This window comes from Bos grunniens, chromosome 26, assembly GCF_055505025.1.
Source record: "Bos grunniens cultivar Pamir isolate PY7600 chromosome 26, Bosgru_T2T1.0, whole genome shotgun sequence".
NCBI lineage: Eukaryota > Metazoa > Chordata > Mammalia > Artiodactyla > Bovidae > Bos > Bos grunniens.
The window spans coordinates 15,373,774-15,379,402 of NC_141190.1; the positions used below are offsets into that span (position 1 = coordinate 15,373,774).

Here is a 5,629-nt window from a genome sequence, read left to right on the forward strand (position 1 = left end):
AGACTATTTATACTGAAAGGGATCTTGGGGGTCACCCAGGCTAAGCCCCCTGGGAACACAGGTAAGCCAGGTGGAAACAAGACTGGAACCCAGGTGTCCTGATGCCCTCTCTGAACTACAACTCTTCTCTCCTCTTTCATTCCTACTTTCTGAAATGCAATCTGAAATAAAGTTCCAAAAATTTAAAAAATTTCAGTTCAAAATTGTACTATATATCTTTCTGTATATATACACACACAAATACATGTGTCTGCATGCATGCTAAGTCACTTTAGTCATGTCCGACTCTTTGTGACCCTATAAACTAGGAGTAGCCCACCAGGCTCCTCTGTCCATGGGATTCTCCAGGCAAGAATACTGGAGTAGGTTGCCATGCCCTCCTCCAGGGGATCTTCCTGACCCAGGGATCGAACCCATGTTTCCTGCATCTCCTGCATTGGCAGGCAGGTTCTTTATCACTAGTGCCGCCTGGGAAGCCCCCAGGTGATCTCTTAATCTAGTGCTATTTTGTGCACTAAATGGCTGGAGTCGCGATCTACTCTTTGCGACACCTGGACTGTAGCCTGCCAGGTACCTCTGTCCATGGAATTCTCCAGGCAAGAATATTGGAGTAGGTCGCCATGCTCACCTCCAGGGGATCTTCCCGACCCAGGGATCGAAATTGTGTCTCTTATGTCTCTTGCATTGGCAGGTGGGTTCTTGACTACTAGCACCACTTGGGAAGCCATGTATATATACACAATTATTTATATATGTATATATATATATGTGTGTGTGTGTGTGTATTCACACATAGATTAGAGTCAATAGAAGGAGATAAAGGGTAAAGGTCAGGTAAATGCATAGAAATCAAATATCACCTCAAATACAGTAATCGAACCACATCCACTCAGTTAAATTACCTTAAGGCATGGGAATGAAGACCTTTTTCCTTTATGCTATATCTGCCATCAGAAGTGATAGATCCACGTGCTTTTCTTAATCGTATTGCTGTTCCTCCCCTCCGAGCTGCATTGTGTTGCTCCTTGTTCTTGTCTCACTTTTCTTAGGGACCAAAACTGCCGAAAGGAAAAGACCTTATCTTTGCATGCCTCGTGGTTCTTGGCATTGTTTGGGGCAACAATGGTTTGTTCTTCATGAGGTTCTGACACAGTGTTCACTCTTCATAAACATTTTTTCTAATTTATTATTTGGTTTGGTTGTGCTTGGTCTTTGTGGCTGCGAGAGCTTTTCTCAAGTTGTGGCGAGCAGGGGCGACTCTGGTTTCGGTGCATGGGCTTCTCATTGAGGTGGCTTCATTTACTGCAGAACATGGGCTCTAGGGCATGCAGGCTTCGTACTTGCAGCATGTGGGCTCAGCAGTTGTGGCTCAGGGCTCTAGGGCACAGGCTCAGTAGTTGTGGAGCACAGTCATAGTTGCATGTGGGATCTTCCCAGACCAGGGATCAAACCCATGTCTCTTGCATTGGCAAGTGGATTCTTTCCCACTCAGTCTCCAGGGAGGCCCTTTCATAAACATTTGCAGAATGACAGGGCATCAAATAACTTGCATCTAATATTTTTGCAATATTTCCCTTCATCACCTAACGAAGAAAAGTCCAATAGTAAAAGGGATGTGCCACCTCAACTGGCGTATTTAACAACCTACTTTTTAAAAGAAAACACCTGAGGAAGCTATGGGCTCAGACCTACAATTCTGAAATCTAAATCACAGGTGAGTCTGAAAGGTTGAGTCAAGTCTTGGGAAACAAATTAAAAATTAGACCCATGGCAATTTGGGCAGAATCAAATAACATGTTAACTTGCCAATCTCTCTTTCCATAATCCATGAGTTATTTTGAGGCAAAAACAAAACAAACAAAAACACCTCAGGATTGTGTTCACTTACAATATTTGTCAGAAAACTGCCTGTATAAGTAAGAGAGGCAGAGCAATTCCTAGACTCTTCTCAGATGCTTCAGCTAAAAAGTAAAGTAAGCACCAGTGCCAATAATTAGAAATGAGGGAAAAATTATGCCAAATACTTGGCACCAGATGCAGCAAGAAAGTAAGCACCTGCCTTATGCTTCATCTGCTGGCACCCCCTCCCTACTTCATTTAGGCTGCATTCTGGATTTTTTTAGAATAAATGCACCTCATTGCACAAGCACACAAACCTCTTTTTTCCTTCTTATTTTTCTTTCTTTCTTTCTTTTTGGCTGTCATTAACTGGGGCAAACTGGAAGGAAGATCCCAACAAGGACAGGGTAGTAAAGACACTTAAATTTCTAAAATCTAGGCGGCATATGTAACCAGGGCAATCGGCTCTGGTAGGCGAGGACCAATGTGCATTGCTGTACCGATCACACCCTCCCAGGGAGACCCTGTAAATGAAAATGTGGATTCGATTTCTGAAAGCAAGATTTCTATTGGTTTCATTCTGAACCTTAGCTATGGCAACCAAAGCAAGCTGCTCTGCAGAGATTTAGGCTAAAAAAAAAAAAAAGATGCCATCTAATAGTTCTCTACCATCATCAGCACAGGAGAGCATGCGCATCAAATGACATGTGAACGAGGCGACAGTGCTTTGAAAAGTTGAAAGGATTATGCAAATGTGACATAGGTATTAATATTAAAAAACTTTATTGAAATCCATCAAATAGAAACTAGACAGTAAGTGTATTCATCCCCTGGAAGTGATTTAGCACTTTCAGAGCCCTGAGCGAACATTTCCTTGTTCCCTTTTATCTTGTCTGAAAACGCTGGCTAATGACGCTACATCAGAGGCAACTGAGAGGCTTACATGAGACTAAATGAGATAATGCATGTGAAGCACCTTGTTCCATGCTACTTCCATAAAAGACACTTAATAAACATGAATTGATTTCAAGGGGGAAAATCAAGCACATTATCCTGAGAAGTCTTTGTACTATCAGCCCACCAATAGATGCTTCACATTAAATTACAGGTTTCCGAGACAGAAAAATGGAAAGGTCATCCTCAGCAGTGCATAATCAGTGAAGCTGACTGCTTCTCACATGTGGAAAATAGATGTGAAACAAAGACAGCCATCCTTCCATTTGTAGGTTTCAAAGTAGCAATTTCCTTCTTTCTATACTGATTTCTGCTGTTCTGTTTAGGGGGAAATGTTAAACTGCACTGATTTGTGCTGTTCTGTTCAGGGGGAAATGTTAAACTGCTTTTGAATTCCCTCTAACAAAGCCAGATGCCCACAAAGGAGAGATTCTGAGACCGGAATAAGGACAAGAGCTCCAGGAGAACAGAGTCCAAAGTACTTAACCTATTAACTGTTAATTAGTTAATGTTGCCTGACAGAAGAAGAAACCAGAAAGTCGGGTCAGTGTACCAAGGGGCTCTGCTGTCTGCACTGCTTCACATTAATGTAAAGGAGTAAAGGTCAGTTGTCTAGAGCGAGCATCTGTTCATTTTGGATATTGCTACAACAGCAAAACAGACAATTACTGATATCCCTAAGAGATGCTTAGGGAGCGTTGAGAGATGGTGCCTTTCTCTGGGTCCATGCCCACCCCTCTGCATCAAACAGACCTGTGTTTCTGGTGTTACAGCATACGTGTGGTACAGAGCTTTCAGTTTACACACACTCATACACACAGAGCAACCTTGTCCCTAAGGCATGTCCACAGTACCTGGTGATTGGATCAGCAGGACCAGCATCCGCTTTATACTTTTTCCAGAACCCTTTCCTGAGTCTATTTTCTCTGAAGAGCCTAAAATCTCCAAGTTTGAGTTCAAGGAGATAACACTTGAACAGAACCCCAAGGATGGGGAGGAGGAAGTGGAGATGGACAAACTAGGAAAACAAATAGTATCACTAAAGACAGACTAGGTTTTTGACCCCAGGTTTCTGGCATGTTGAATGCACAGGTCTCAAAAAACAATGGCAAGGGAAAGGTGAATAAAATAGAAATGGGGTCAGGGAAGAGGGTTATGGGTACACACAGGGAGGGGCTGATGGATGGTCAGAACCTGGGGCAGGGGTGTGTCCTTCCTTGGGCGTCACATCTTATCCAACCCATAGTCAGGGAAGTCTCCTTCTGTCACAATGAAAGGCTTGACAAAGATGCCATACTTAGCCTGCCATTCAAAGTATTATTTCCCATTCTGTAATCATTTTCCTCTAGTGGCTCCTCATGGTGGACACCAATCCAGCAGCCAGCCCTGAAATCTGTGAGTCCAACATACATGATGATTCCCCAGTGAGGGGCCTGCCCAGGCATCTACCCCTCACACTGCTCCCCATTAGCACAGCACCAGCCTGAGCCTTCTCCTCAGTGAGGTACTGGGTAATCTTGGCGTCAAGCAACCATCATTCAGCTGGACATTTCATGAAGCAAACTTCATTCAACTAAGAAATTTCCATGGAATTTATTCAGGAGCAGGGAGCTGGGATGTCATAGAAAGGCAAGGCCATTTTGGGTGGGTCTAAAATTGATGAACATAGGGAAATACAGAGGGGTCAACATTTTTAAAAGTAGCCATTCTTTCTTTGGGATATAAAGATACCCTGGAAAGATGCCATTTGTACCACATTTTAGACTTGGGGCAAGAAATCAGAATTTATCACCACCACTTCTGTGGTCTTGCAGAGCAGCAGTCATGTTCTTGGGATCTACCAAGAATGTATCATACCAAGAACTTATCCAGGTTCTACCACTCACTTGCTATGTGCTATTAGGCAAGTTACTTCACTTGTCCAAAACTCAGTTTCATCTGTAAAATGGGAGCAATGAATTGTTACAGAAGAGGCTAGTGTTCACTAAGGCTTGTTTCCTTTCCTTCTTGGTTGGATGCCTAGTGGACATTTCCCAGCCTCCCTTGCAGTTAGGTAGGGCCATCTGACTGAGTTCCGGTTGATGGAATGCGGGCAGAAGTGATACCTTCTACATCCAGGCCTTGACTGTAAGAACCTTCCCATGGGCTCCTCCCCTGTGCACTCTCTCCCTCTCTTTTCACCTGCTGCAGGATACAGAACTCCACGTGCTCACTTCGGCAGCACATATACTAACACTGGAATGATACAGAGAAGATTAGCATGGCCCTGTACAACGGTGGTATGCAAATCCGGGAAACATTCCATATTTTAAAGAACACAATTTGCTTTCTTGAAGACTGTTCTTTCCTTTTTTTCTCATATATAAACTGATTTTTAAACACCCCATCTTGATTGAAATGTGTCTGTCTAAAGAGATCTGCTAATATTTGCTTTTTAAAAGCTGTCCACTATTTATTTAGGGGAAAAAATGAAGCCTGTAACTGAATTATATGTAAAAATAAAATTTAGACCTGTGGATTGGGAATTATTTTTAAAAATTAGCTATCAATCTGGTTTCAGAAAACAGTGGTTTTTCTCTTAGTATGTCATTGTTGTTCAGTTGCTAGGTTGTGTCCGACTTTTTGTGACTCCATGGACTGCAGCACACCAGGCTTCTTTGTCCTTCCCCATCTCTTGGAGTTTGTTCAAATTCAGGTCCATTGAGTCAGCAATGCTATCTAACCATCTCATCCTCTGCTGCCCCCTTCTCCTTTTGTCGTATCTTAGTATATAAGTAAATAAGATGCAGAGTAAGAATGTAAGCAGTTGTGATTCATTACAAGCAGTTGGAGATAA

At 42.7% G+C, this 5,629-nt stretch overlaps 1 non-coding gene across 1 annotated transcript; it reads left to right on the top strand.

Moving 5' to 3' along the window:
• The first annotated feature begins 4,998 nt into the window (after positions 1 to 4,998).
• Positions 4,999 to 5,104, top strand: LOC147344069 (U6 spliceosomal RNA). The gene has a single exon (XR_015155906.1). It is a non-coding gene; the product is annotated as a U6 spliceosomal RNA (small nuclear RNA).
• Positions 5,105 to 5,629: the final 525 nt, after the last annotated feature.